This window comes from Giraffa tippelskirchi, chromosome 6, assembly GCF_054371585.1.
Source record: "Giraffa tippelskirchi isolate mGirTip1 chromosome 6, T2T-mGirTip1v1.2.pri, whole genome shotgun sequence".
Classification (NCBI taxonomy): domain Eukaryota; kingdom Metazoa; phylum Chordata; class Mammalia; order Artiodactyla; family Giraffidae; genus Giraffa; species Giraffa tippelskirchi.
Window position 1 is genome coordinate 104,629,742 of NC_137280.1, and position 14,486 is coordinate 104,644,227.

The 14,486-nt window shown below is 37.1% G+C and overlaps 1 long non-coding RNA gene across 16 annotated transcripts in view; it reads left to right on the forward strand.

The window, feature by feature from the left end:
• The window catches only part of LOC145509733 (uncharacterized), a 1,421,207-nt gene that overhangs the window by 1,248,505 nt on the left and 158,216 nt on the right, over window positions 1-14,486 (forward strand). For 8 of the 16 annotated variants that reach the window (XR_014056343.1, XR_014056365.1, XR_014056367.1 and 5 more), the window contains 2 exons: window positions 1,123-1,217; window positions 12,859-14,271. This is a non-coding gene — a long non-coding RNA (uncharacterized LOC145509733). Of the gene's footprint in view, window positions 1-1,122; window positions 1,218-12,858; window positions 14,272-14,486 lie in introns of those variants that run through there. The other 8 variants (XR_014056356.1, XR_014056360.1, XR_014056357.1 and 5 more) reach the window with 3 other exon arrangements.

The window sequence follows — 14,486 nt, forward strand, 5'->3', positions numbered from 1 at the left end:
TTAGCGACCCCATGGACTGCAGCCTACCAGGCTCCTCTGTCCATGGGAATTTCCAGGCAAGAGTACCGGAGTGGATTGCCATTTCCTTCTCCGAGCTACCTAACTAGCTGCATTTAAATATTGGTGAAACCAAGTCCTCCCAAAAAACCAAGTCCTCCTAACAACCAAGTTTATGATTAATATTTCTATCCAAAACTTTATTCCCCTGACCCCTGACCTCAATCTGTGCTAATAGTAATCAATCAGAGTCAGATGACTAAAATTGCTGTTGTCAATAACATCGTTAATGCACTAAAATTGCTACTATAGGTATCATCATTAATGTATAAACTTAGGTTATTTCTCCAGTGCAGAATGAGATAACAGAGCTCTACTTCCCTGGTGGCTCAGACTATAAAGCATCTGCCTACAATGCGGGAAACCCAGGTTCAATCCCTGGGTCAGGAAGATCTCCTGGGGAAGGAAATGGCAACTCACTCCAGTATTCTTGCCTGGAAAATCCTATGGATGGAGGAGCCTGGTAGCCACAGTCCATGGGGTCACAAAGGGTCAGACACGACTGAGCGACTACACTTTCAAGCCATGAACCACCTGGCAACAGAATCATAAACCAAAGCAATCCTTACTCCCAAAACGAGGATTAAATGTCACAAGACAATGATTAATTTCAGACTCTTTGTTCTTCCTCTTAAAAAATAAAAACAACCTCACTCAAAGGCCAGGTGGGAGTGGATCTGAGGCCTGTCTCCCACTTCCTTGTCTGATGACCTGCAGTAAGCATGGTACAACCAGGTATCAGTAGATTGGCCCTGCTGCACATTAGATTAACAAAACCAAGGTCTAGTCCGTAACTGGGTCAATATTTGCCTCCAACGTTGGATCTGAATGCCCTTTCCTGGTTTTGTACTGCTACCACCACCATTTTATCCCTTTTCTCATTTTCCTCATGTGCTTCATTAGTTCTCCATCTATCCACAGCTCTACACAACAGCCCAGTCAGTGTCTCAACAATGCCAAACCTAAAGCAGTGGTGACTGAATTTTAGTGTCTCATAGAACAGCAATCTTCAGCAATGTGAAAATGATATTTCAAACTAACAATTCTCTAATCCTTGGTGCCTAGGTGCTGTAATCTCAGCTGTTGCCTCACGACTCCTTGTTGGTCTGACTACAGTTAATTCCTCTACGTATGAACCTTGAACCGTCAAAGATGCAAACGTATGTTCGCGTGTCCAGTCACGTTAGTTCACATGTCTGGTGTGCATTGTCACATGCATGCATCCTCGACAAGTAGTTGTGCTTTTGTATGCTTTACTGTATAGTGCTATATGGAGTACAGTATCTTTATTTCAAGCCCAGAATGTACAGAAGCAAGAGGGTAGATAAAACTGAATCCAGCAAGGAACCGAAACCTGTGCCATCCATGTCAGGCGTGAGTGAATTTGCAGCTTGCCCTCTGTCTCATATTGCTGACCATCCTTCAGCTCTACCATCTCCCACCCCCTCTTCCTTCTCCAGTCAGTAACTCTTCTTGCCTTCACTCAATGCCAGCCCCTGTATGCCAGCTATTGTACCATACTACTGTACTTTTCAAGGTACTGACTATAAGATTAAAAATGCTTTCTTTATTTTTGCTTTTTATGTATTATTTGTGTAAAATATATTATAAAGCTATTATAGTTCTATACGATAGTACTATACTATAAGTATCTTTACAGTACTATATAGCTGATTGTGTTAGTTGGGTGCCTAGGCTAACTTTGTTGGATGTATAAACAAATTGGACTCACAAACATGCTCTCAGAATGGAACTCATTTGTATGTAGGAAAATTACTGTATATATAGCTTTCATCAAAAATGAATTTTTGTGGTGCACTTAAAGAAACTCTAGGTGCAGACTAAGCAGCCTTTCAGTTCTGTTTGGGCAATTATAAGGCTGGTCAGATTTTGAAATGGCTCCCTTAAAGGCCAAATGAAAGAACGCCAAGAACTCTGGGCAATATTTCAAAAGTCAACAGCTGCTCTGCACTCCCAGTCAATCCCAATTTGCCACTTGGCTGCTTACTGATGAGCTGCTTGTATCAGTATTTAATAGCCCCACTGTGTATTCCCTAGTTCACCCACTGGCTTGTCAAGCTTTGGGCAGATATCTGGTACCCCAGAATTTTGGCTTCTCTGCAAAATAGCTTGTTATAAGGGAGACAGTATTTGATTGGAAGTCAAGAGTCCAATTTCAGATTTGAACTATCCCTAATTACATATGGTATTGAGCAAGTAACAATATATCTGGGCTTTAGGTGTTTTTTTGTTTGTTTTGTTGTTATTAACATTTTATTATGGGAACTGCAAACATGTACCACAGCAGAAAGAATAATATGAGTCTCACATGGTGGTGGTTTAGTTGCTAAGTCATGTCTGACTCTTGAGACCCCATGGAGTGTAACCTGCCAGGCTCCTCTGTCCATGAGATTTCCTAGACGGGAATACTGGAGTGGGTTGCCATTTCCTTCTCCGGGGGATCTTCCCAACCCAGGAACTGAACCTGTGTCTCCATTGCAGGTGGATTCTTTACCGCTGAGCCACCAGGGAAGTCCATGAATCCCACATACTTTATCATCTATTTCAATAACTGTTCATTTTGACTTATCTATACCCTGCTTACCTACTAGGTTATTATAAAACAAATCCCAGACCTCATATTATATCATAAATATTTCAGAGTATATTTTCGAAAGATAAGAACTATTTTGTTTTTAAAAATCACACTAACATTGTAACCCAGCAGGATTCTATGGGTCCTTTCTAGGACAATCCCCTCTCCCATATCCTCTGCTGTGTCTCCCCTCTCAAATGCCTAGATAACTATATCTGATGCACATTTCCTGAGTTTTACAGATGTTAAAAGTGAAAGTCACTCAGTCATGTCTGACTCTTTGCAACCCCAGGGACTGTAGCCTGCGAAGCTCCTCTGTCCATGGAATTCTCTAGGAAAGAATACTGGAGAGGGTAGCCGTTCCCTTCTGCAGGGGATCTTTTCAACCCAGGGATCAAACCCAGGTCTCCCACATAGCAGGCACTTTCTTTACCATCTAAGCCACCAGGGAAGCCACAGATGTGTTAAAAGCCTCACCAAATGAAATGATTTGATGACCCTCAGGCCCCAAGGCCTACTGGAGCCCAAGGATTGATAATATTAACCCCTATGATATGACCCTGTTACCTTACCATCAACCAGTCAGAGAATTTGACACAAGCTGATCTATGCTGAGACTCCCCTTCCTCAGTTCAGTTCACTTCATTTCAGTTGCTCAGTCGTGTCTGACTCTTTGCGACCCCATGGACTGCAGCACGCAGGCTTCCCTGTCCTTCACCAACTCCCAGAGCTTGCTCAGACACACATCCATCGAGTCAGTGAGCTATCCAACCATCTCATCCTCTGTCATCCCCTTCTCCTCCTGCCTTCAATCTTTCCCAGCATCAGGGTCTTTTCCAATGAGTCAGTTCTCATCAGGTGGCCAAAGTATTGGAGCTTCAGCTTTAGTATCAGTCCTTCTAATGAATTTTCAATGCTATCCTTTAGGATTAACTGGTTTGATCTCCTTGCTGTACAAGGGACTCTCAAGAGTCTTCTCCAACACCACAGTTCAAAAGCATAATTCTTCAGTGCTCAGCTTTCATTATGGTCCAGCTCTCACATCCATACATGCCTACTGGAACAACTATAGCTTTAACTAGATGGACCTTTGTTGGCAAAGTAATGTCTCTACTTTTTAATATGCTGTCTAGGTTGGTCATAGCTTTTCTTCCAAGGAACAAGTGTCTAATTTCATGGCTGCAGTCACCATCTTCAATAATCTTGGAGTCCAAAAAAATAGAGTCTGTCACTGTTTCCATTGTTTCCCCATCTATTTGCCATAAAGTGATGGGACCGGATGCCATGATCTTAGTTTTCTGAATATTGAGTTTTAAGCCAACTTTTTCACTCTCCTCTTTCACTTTCATCAAGAGGCTCTTCAGTTCTTCTTCACTTTCTGCCATAAGGGTGGTGTCATCTGCATATCAGAGGTTATTGATATTTCTCCCGGCAATCTTGATTCCAGCTTTTGCTTCATCCAGGCTGGAATTTTGCATGATGTACTCTGCATAGATGTTAAATAAGCAGGGTGACAATATACAGCCTTGATGTACTCCTTTCCCAATTTGGAACCAGTCTGTTGTTCCATGTCCAGTTCTAACTGTTGCTTCTTGACCTGCATACAGATTTCTCAGGAGGCAAGTAGGGTGGTCTGGTATTGTTTCAATAATAGATACTAAAAATAATATTAACTTTACAATATTTTTTAAAATCCAGACAGTGCTCAAATTGTCTTGATCGTCAAATTTTTCAAAATACTTTTTGAAGGATCCAAATGAATTTCATTAAATTTAACTGTTGAAATGTTTCCTAAATCTATTTTAAACTATAGATATGCTCTCTCTTTCAACTTACTTAGGGAGCGGGAAACTAGATCATTTGTCTTACAGAGTTTCTTAGTCTGGACTTTGCTAATTGCATCTTTGTAATAATAATATTTAATAGATCCTCAGTCTCCTATATTTCCTCTAGTTAAATCTAGAAGCTTGGTCATTTCAGGTGCTAATTTTTTGTAATAATACTTATTAGGTAGTATTGTGTATTTTGATTATGAAGCATATAATGTTGAATTATTTCTCTTTTTGAGTTGCTAGCAGCCTTAGATAATCATTGTGTGGATCCATTATTTCATAAAGTATTGCAAAATAGTGATATGATAATTCTAACATGGCTTCTCAATTTACTAGCTGGAGTACTTCTATAAACAGTAACTTCCCTTTCTAGACTCTTCTGTTTATCCTACAGTATAGATAAATCGGAAAGGCAAGATAAATGCTTGAATATTTCCCTATATTTACAAGTTTAAAAGATAATGAATTGTTTCTCTGACATCTTCCAAAGGAGAGCAATGAGATTTTGTTTCATTTTTTTAAGATCAGTATACACTTCTAGGTTAAACCATGTTTTAACCCATTCCAGTTATTCTTCTTATTTATGCCCAAATTGCTAATAGGAAACCCTTCAATCAGTCTAATGAGGAAAGGACACATACAACATTGTATGTTCATAGGAAATGTCATTAGTTAGGCAGGAAATGCAAACGAATTGACAAAAAACACTTCTGGAACTAATAAACAATTATAACAAGGTTGTAGGATATAAGTTTACTATACAAAAGTCAGTCTCTTTCCTATCAAGTAATGAAATTTGAAATTTAAAACACCGTACTCTTTACACTTGCTCAGTCGTGTCCTACTCTTTGCAACCCAATGGACTGTACCATCTATGGGATTCTCCAGGCCAGAAAACTGGAGTAGGTAGCCTTTCCCTCCTCCAGGGGATCTTCCAACCCAGGGATCAAATCCAGGTCTCCCACATTGCAGGTGGATTCTTTACCAGTTAAGCCACAAGGGAAGCCCACTGTTACACTAGCATTCCTCAAAATGAACTATTGGTTTATCTAACAAAATATGTAAAAGATTTATATAAGAAAAACTATAAAACTCTGATGAATATATCAAAGAAAGATAAATAAATGGAGAGATATTCCATGTTCATGGATAAGAACATTCAATATTGTCAAAATGTTGGTTCTTGCCAATTTGATTAATAGATTCAAAGCAATCCTGATCAAAATCCCAGCAAGTTATTATGGATATAAAGAAACTGGTTCTAAAGTTTTACGGTGAGACAAACAACTTAGAATATTCAACACATTATTGGAGGAGAAAAAGTTGGAGAACTGACACTACCTGGCATCAAGACATCATAATTAAAAACCTCTGCCCTGCAAAAGACAATGTCAAGAGAAGAAGATAAGCCACAGATTGGGGGGGAAGTATATATTTGCAAAAGACATATCAGATAAAGGACTATTATCCAAAATATACAAAGAACTCTTAACACACAACAATAAGAAGACAATCTGATTTAAAAATGGGCTGAAGAGGAAGAGAAGGAGGAGGAAGAAGGAGAGGATGCAGAAAGTGTTATAACTGGCAAGAAAGCAAAGCAAAAACAGCACTTCTTTCTGTTCAGTGCTGAAGGTTGAATGTGGGTCCAGACACAAATTCATTCATTTTTCCTTAGTGCTCTCTCTCTCTTTTTTTAAAATAAAACAAGTTAATAATGTAAAAACTTTTAAGTGATCAAGAAGTTCAATTGTGATTGTTGACCCTGTTTTAATCAAGTCTGAATGGGTAAAAATAAGTACAGATTTTGTGATTTTGAAAATATTCTTAAGAACATAGAGTGCCCTTATGTGTAACATCTCCATTCTTAGTGATTCTGGATAAATGATGTGTGACTGTAACGTCCTCGTTGGTTAAATTAGGAACTATTATACATTACAACATGATTGAATAAATGCCCTTTCAAACCAAGCCCAAGATAAATAACCTATACTTTAAGCTAAACTTTTTACATTTGAACAGAAGACAACATCCTTGGACTATGACTAAATCCCAGAGCAGAAAGACTGATATATATATTCTAAATATCGTTGAGTCAAAGGCAATGGAATTTGTCATATACACTGATATTTGAGAATGTATGTGAGCTTTTAAATGTACTCCATGGTTCAGTGGTATTAAGTCCTGATACATCCAGTTGATGCATCACATCTTCAACCTGCCAGGAAGCCTTAGAAGAGCCATTTGTCCCTGGATCCAAATCAAATATGTACCCTGACTGTTAAAAAATATTTTGTTAGACTAAATGACTGAGCTATCTTTGACAGGACTACCAAATGAATTATGACAATGGTTGACCACTTTGGGCCCTGGGGCTGTATTACCAAAAGGAAAAAGAGAAAAATCTGTTCTTTCTAGTGTGATCTTATGTAGAACAAATGCATCATTCTCTCTGTTATGAATTTCAGTTGAGGTCCAAAAGTTCTTGCACTCTTTTATATTGAAACTTAACAGGATATAGATGTCATTTATCCTGTATATTATCTGAAGTGGCATATCCTCAAAATTGGTGCACCACATTAGCTTTGAATCACAACAAAGTGCAGGCTTAATTGAAAGATGTGTGTAGAAGCTTGACTTACCTGAGTTCGAATTTTAGCTTTACCACTTAAGAGGCTCCTAGTCTTAAAGTGGGATAATAATATCAATCTTCTGGGACTGCTGTAAAGGTTAATGGTGAATGTTAAGTGCCTGACATATTGCAGGCATTCATTGAAAAGATGGCTTTTATTATTATTATCTAACAACATTAGGCTGCTTCTAAAATTGCTGACTTAAAAGGTAATGATTATAAACTTATAAAAATGATTATATAGAAGAAAATAGGGAGCAGTCAAGTGGACGAGGCAGAGCCAGCCTAAGGCATTTAAAAACAAAAGCACCAATATAATCACAGTAACTGTTTCAACAATAATTAATTCACTGTTCTGCTGACCTACACTGTCTGTCTGTTGGTCTCTAAACATTAAAATTTTTTCTCATAGAACAAACTTATGGTTGCTATGGGTCGGGGTGGGGGAGGTGGAGAATGGGGGGAAGGGATAGTGAGTGAGTTTGGGATGGACAGGTACACACTGCTGTGTGTAAAATGGATAACCAACAAGGACCTACTGCATAGAACATGGAACTCTGCTCAGTGTTATGTGGCAGGCTGGAAGGGAAGGAAATTAAGGGGAGAATGGAGATATATATGTGTGTGTATATATATATATATATCTCTGATTCCCTTCACTGTTCACCTGAAACTATCACAATATAGTTAATCTGCTATACCCCAATCCAAAATAAAAAGTTAAAAAAAAATTCTTTCTCATAATGTATTTAGGAAAAGTCCTAGGAAATTATTTTGCCTTTGGGAAACTTTGTATCTCAGACATGCAAAAGAAGCTTTCACTTTTTTTTTAAACAAATAGTTTCTAAATTCATTTTAAGTTTCCCCTCACTCCTTTGACCGATATGTTAGTAATTCAACACATTTCAACTTTGTTTTACTGCTCTCTCATTGATTGAAAAATCATGGCCACTTGAATATCCAAATTATTTGGTTTCTCTGACTTCCTGAATTCCAAAAGTCAGAAAGAAACAGAACAGAAAGGAGGTGCGGTGACATTTCTTTTCCCTCAGGCTTATTAGAGTGCATTGTTATGATTTTCTTCAAGTCCAAGGCCCATGCAACTATGTAAGTAGATTTGACTTCCCTAAGATAAAGAATTAATTTTCAGTTTTATTGCCTTTGTTTGTATTTTGTATTTTATGATTCCAATACATTGTGTTTTAGGAAAGTTTTGGAAAAGACAAAGATCTTATCCATGGCTGGGGAGGTGGGGTAAGGTGTGAGGCGGCGGGGGAGTTGCTTCTTTAAACAATCACTTGGTTCTTAGTGGGGTTTTTTTTCCTCCAAAAAATGACTTTCTTCCTGCAACTATTCAGGAGTTGACTTTCTCACAAAAGACAGGCTTTCTGAAAAATTTCCATTGGCTCTAGTCCAATGCCATAATTACTTTAAATTAAACCCCCAAGTGTTTCCCTTTTTCTTCCTTAGCATCACAAACAATTCCTTCCTCTGAGTGTTGGACTCAGGTTTAACTCTGCAAGTTTCCAGAAGCAGTCAAGGCCACAGGGGGCAGAAATCCAAACTTTGACCTTGAAAGATGCTCCTAGGATCTGTTGTTTTATAATATATGTCCAACACAGCCCCCATGTTCCGATGAGTGTGGGAGCACCCAGAGTGTGTGTGGACAGAGGAAGGGTTGAGAGTGCATCCTAAAGGGTCTGTGGGACAAAGAGGTGCTGTTTCCCAAAGTTTTGCTTGACTAAAAAGGAATTTTAGGCAGCTGTGTAAAATTGTTATCCAAAAATGTATTCAAAGATAAAACACTGATCAGATCAAATATATTAAAGAAATGATTCATAACTGAAAATTCTCATGCTGACTCACTAAGCTGGAAACATCTGCACTTGTCCCGAGTTTATAGCTCAGTTGGTAAAGAATCCAATTGTAATGCAGGAGACCCCAGTTCGATTCCTGGGTCGGAAAGATCCCCTGGAGAAGTGATAGGCTACCCAGTCCAGTATTCTGGCCTGGAGAATCCCATGGACTGTATAGTCCACGGGATTACAAAGAGTCGGACACCACTAAGCGACTTGCACTTTCACCAAATATATTTATAACAGACTTTATGATCTGTCATGTATACAACTCTACCAGCCACAATTACTTTAATTCTAGTTAATTTTTTCAAACAATAGTTCTCCAAAGCACTGAAGATGACTTGGGGTAAACTCATCACTGGACGGAAGCAGCAGAAGCTTAACATCTTTCCTCACCCCAATCCTCCTCCACCCACCCCACCCCAAACACTTAAGTTCTAACTAAAGCTAGAAACAGAGATCTGAAAAACAAAAGCTTAAGTTTATCCAAAGTACTAAGGCTAATGGGGCAGGGGCTCTTAAAAAGGCAGGATAGTATGGGCACCACAAATGAAAGTTCAAGTTTGTCCCTTGGACTTGCTTGACTTTCTCTTGTCTGGAGGAGAAGAGATCAAACTCTAAGACCTGCCTTCAGGTCAGGAGTCTCTTAATCCTTCACTGTGTATTCCTTTAGACTTTGCTTTCTTCTGAATTTTGTTGTTCAATTTCCTTTTGGTTGAGTTGTGATGTTGATAATTTGAAAATGTCTCTGGTTCCCTGTGATTTGGCTCTTAAGAATATTTACAAGTGAGTCTTGTTAGCCATTCCCTGAAAAGGCGACAACATTTTTTGTCATCTATTTAGAGGGTACACAGTGTAACATAATTCTATTTTCCTCTCTCCTCATCTTATACGTATAATCCATTAGGCTGTTTTATAGAGGCTAAATATGAAAGGACAGTGGTACTATAGTATTTCTTAACCTGTTATCAAGACCACAATATTTTATCAGGAATGAAGACCCAAATGCAAATTTTCATTCTCTTTGTATAACATTTATGCAATAAAGAATAAATTGAGTACATGATTTTTCATTTCTGAAGTACTAGGGCTAGTAATGCATGAGTTGCAGAGAAGCAAGCATTAATCTATCTAGCTGCTAAGAAATGAAATGTCACTTAGAGGAACTTGTTCTTGCTGGCACACTTTTTCATCAAGTTCTCCATCAGAAAGCAGAGAAAAAAGTAATTCTTTTTCCAATTGCATTATATTATAGCACATCTTACCCTTTTCCATGTGTCTTGATTTAGTTCCTGCATATGTAGTGTTCAGAAGCTTTAGTTTTTCAAGGATATCTCATTTGATCTCATTTTTCACATGAAACACAGTTTTTTAAAAAAGAAAAGAAAAGTAGGATAGAGACAAAGGAAACATTTCTTCAAAAGAACAGTTTGTTTCTCAATAGCTGTTGAATTTCTGGACTGACATCTTACTGTGGGTTTTGGGTGATGTCGCAAATGTGTGTGTGTGTGTGTATGTGTGAGTGTATGTGCGTTTATGTACCTGATCAGTTCTCTTCATTAATGTTATTAGATGAATTATTTCTCTGGTGAATAGAGATCATAAATTTTTAGGAGAATTAAAATCACAAGTAATGTTAATGATGATAAAGCACTTTAATATAATATGTGACTGAAAAGCCTGAGTACTGTTTAGTTTTTACAAGTATTGCTTTGCAAAACAATAGACAGTACCACTTATTTTTCAGGTAGGAATGCATTTTTTAAAACAAAGTATTTATTTGCAAAACACTGAACTTAAGGAACAGACTTACTTTCCATAAACTAGTTTTAAAATCATTTTTTCAAAATAATTTAGATTTCAAGGAAAAAAATCACAAAAACCCACACTATAATCTATGTTTTATGAAATAAAACTGTGGATATTTCATTGATTTTCCACAAATATGCCTTCCTATAATTGGACATATGGTTACATCTAAGTAAAGTAACACCTCCTTTATTGGAAATCCCTTAGAAATTCATTGTTCCAAACAGTGGGATTTTTCCAGATAACAGAGGCTTTTTTTCCCTTTAACCTACTAAGATTTTTAAAATATTTCCTTAAAATTAAAAGTCTCTCTCTTTTTTAAAAAGCAATATTAAACATAATTTAAACATAACTTTACCCCTCCTTTGTAAATGCAAGATAATGATAATACTGAATTTGCAAGAGTGTTTTGCTGCTGCTGCTAAGTCGCTTCAGTCGTGTCCGACTCTGCAAGAGTGTTTTAAATGTTTTTAAAATACTTGTATCATTGTTATAAACATCACTGACTGCATCATCTGAGATGATGAGAGTCAGCTGAGGGTTATAAAATTATTTAGTCTGAGTCCCTAACAATGCACACCTGCCTCATCTACAAAATCAAGCGGGATGGGTAGTAAGTAGGTGCTCTGTCCTCCTAATCAGTCTCTCCCACTTCCATTTTGCGATCAGTAGTAGAACATTCTTCTAAGAGCCCTATCACCTTCCTGGCACCTCTCATCCTTCCTTGCGTGTTGTATTACTGTTAGGGGTTGAGAAGTCAGAGAAGTGAGACTCTTAGCATTCCAGAGAGCTAGTCCTGATGAAGACTGAAGACTGGCCTGTGAGTAAACAGCTTAATAGTTTCGAGAATGGTGTTGCAGTGTCAGGGAGGCCTATGCTTATTGTGCACCTTTCTTGTCTCTTCCTTTCCAGTTCTTAACTGAGCTCCAGTTAACTGAGAGAGCTGGATAAGCAACCTTTACATTCAAAATACCTTGTCCTAACTTTGATTGGATATTGCTTCTGGATGGAGGATAAAACAAATAAAACACTATGGCTTTATACCTTTTTTAATTAAATCCTTTTTTTTTCTGATTTGCTTATTGATTTCTACATTTGTTTTTAAAAAAATGAAGTATAGTTCATATACAATATCTTGTTAGTTTTGAATGTACAGCCAAATAATTCAGATTTTTTGGCAGATTCTTTTCCATTATGGGTTATTGCAAGATACTGAATATAGTTCCCTCTGCTATACAGTAGGACTTTGTTGTTAATTTTATATATAATTTTTGCATCTTTGAATCCCAAACTCCTAATTTATCCCTCCTCATCCCCCTTTCCCCTTTAGTAACATAAAGTTGTTTTCTAAGTCTGTGAGTCTGTTTCTATTTTGTAAATAAGTTCATTTGTGTAATTTTTTGGATTCCACCTTTAAGTGATATCATGTGATATTTGTCTTTATCTGACTTACTTCACTTAGTATGATAATCTCTAGGTCCATCCATGTTGTTGAAAATGGCATTATTTCATTCCTCTTTATGACTAATACTTCACTGTGTTTATGTACCACATCTTCTTTATCCAGTCCTCTGTTGATGGACATTTAGGTTGCTTCCATGTCTTGGCTATTGTAAACAGTGCTGCAATGAACACTGGGGTGCAAGCATCTTTTCCGATTAGAGTTTTCATCTTTTCTGGATATAGATGGCATTATACTTTAAATAAAAGAGGTTTTCGAATCGTTTTGACAGCAGAATCCCTTTCCCTAATTCCTGTGTGAAAGTGAACAGAGCTACATCCCATTGACTCATATCTCCTCCCCTCAAAACCACTAAGCTTCTTGAGAGGAGACTCCTCAGAGCCCAGGACCTTGTTACCTTTCTATCTCAAAATAAGATACTCATTTTTTTTAACTCAGTTACTCACTTTTTGATTCTCCATAATAAATGTAAAAAACCAGGATAGGAAGGCATTTTATTATAGTAGCTCTAACAGGCAACACGTTTGAACACTGCCTTCCTTATGAAGAGAAGCCAACCTTCTCCCATATTTCAGAATTTAATGTAATTTTTTGTTGTTTAATGTTGACAGATGTGTGTGTTCCTCAACGGTGAATTTCTTCACGTGCCTTTCAACATCTTCCATTCATAGAGAAGCCAACATATTCAAGTCAGTACTTGTCATCCTTGAGGTAAGACTGGCTGGGAACTTATTATGGGACTGGTCTTGATGATTAATATCTCCTATTTGTAATATCTCAGCACTGATGTTTTAAGTTATCTTCTATACAATGGGGAGTAATAAGAATATTGGAGCAGAATTAGAAATCTTATAAATTGTTATGACAACAATGAAGTAATATTGGTGAAATGTCTTTGAAAATGTGATGTATTATTTTTGATTTATAAAGACATTGTAATTGATGTTTTGTGTGCCAGGGACTGTTCTAGGCACTGGGATGCAGCAGTGAACAAGACTAAATCTCTCTCCTCACAGTGCTTTTTTAATAGAGACAAATAAATCAGTAGATTTACTGTTGCCATTATTTTTCATTACGTCAGCATCATCAGAGCAACTTTGCCTATTTGTATGTGCTCAGCATTTGGATTCTGGACATAGTGAGTTAGAAGTTTGAAGAGTGGTGTGGGTTTGTATCCTGCCTCCCTACCATGTACTACCTTGATAGATTTATAAGCCAATCAGCTCATGTTACCAAGGAAATTTCATCATTTGTCAATGTGGGACAATAATAATGCTTAAGTAATAAGAGTGTTTTAAATTTTTTTAATATAAAAATTATATTGCTTTGCAGTACTATACATATTTAGTCTTATCTCTATTAATATAATGTCTTTCAACAGAGAAGCACAATGTGCTGCCCTACCTTTAGCTGACTTAGGATATCTCTTTTATTTTCTAAACGTATGGGAAAAAAATTAATTGGAAACATGAATGTCTGCTGTTCCAGATAATATGAATTGTATTCATATTGCAACATTTAAGCTACTTACCAACAACTACTTGTTGTTTTGCCAACAACATAGTAAATGACAACTATTCAGGTACCAGTTCTCCACTGTTCTGATACAACTTTATGTATGGGGATGATTCACAGTTTACTTCTTTTCAAGTCACAATATCAAGCAGCATCATTTGTCTTCTATCAGCAATTCATACTTGAACTGAGTCCATATACTGATATCTTGTATTTCACATCATTTCTAGTCTTGGACACCCCCATTCAGACTATAATATCTTTAAAGTAGAGGGTGCAGATGGCCTTAAAAAGCAAGAAACTCTACCATTCACTTATGTCTATTTCATTACCACAATTATTTTCCCCAGGAGAGAGTCTTGTTCAATGCTATTTGCAGAGTAGTTTCTTCAATAAATTTGTCCTCTGAATATTGTAGCACACATTATTGTGTGTTTAAAATTCATATATCAAAACCAATCTGATTCTAAGGAGAATCACATGCATTAGAAACATAGATTTGAACAAAATGAGAAAAGACAGATGATAGAAAGAGGATGGTCTTTGAAATGGCCATTTATTGATTCATGTTTTCACTCAAAAAGCATGTTATAAATGCTTAACATGGACTGGAAACAGGGATACACAGGGAACCAATTTATTAACTAGGTGAATGACAATAGCTATAATGCACAAATAGGGGTAGCAGGGAGAAGATATGAGAAAAAGACATGGAACAAATAAA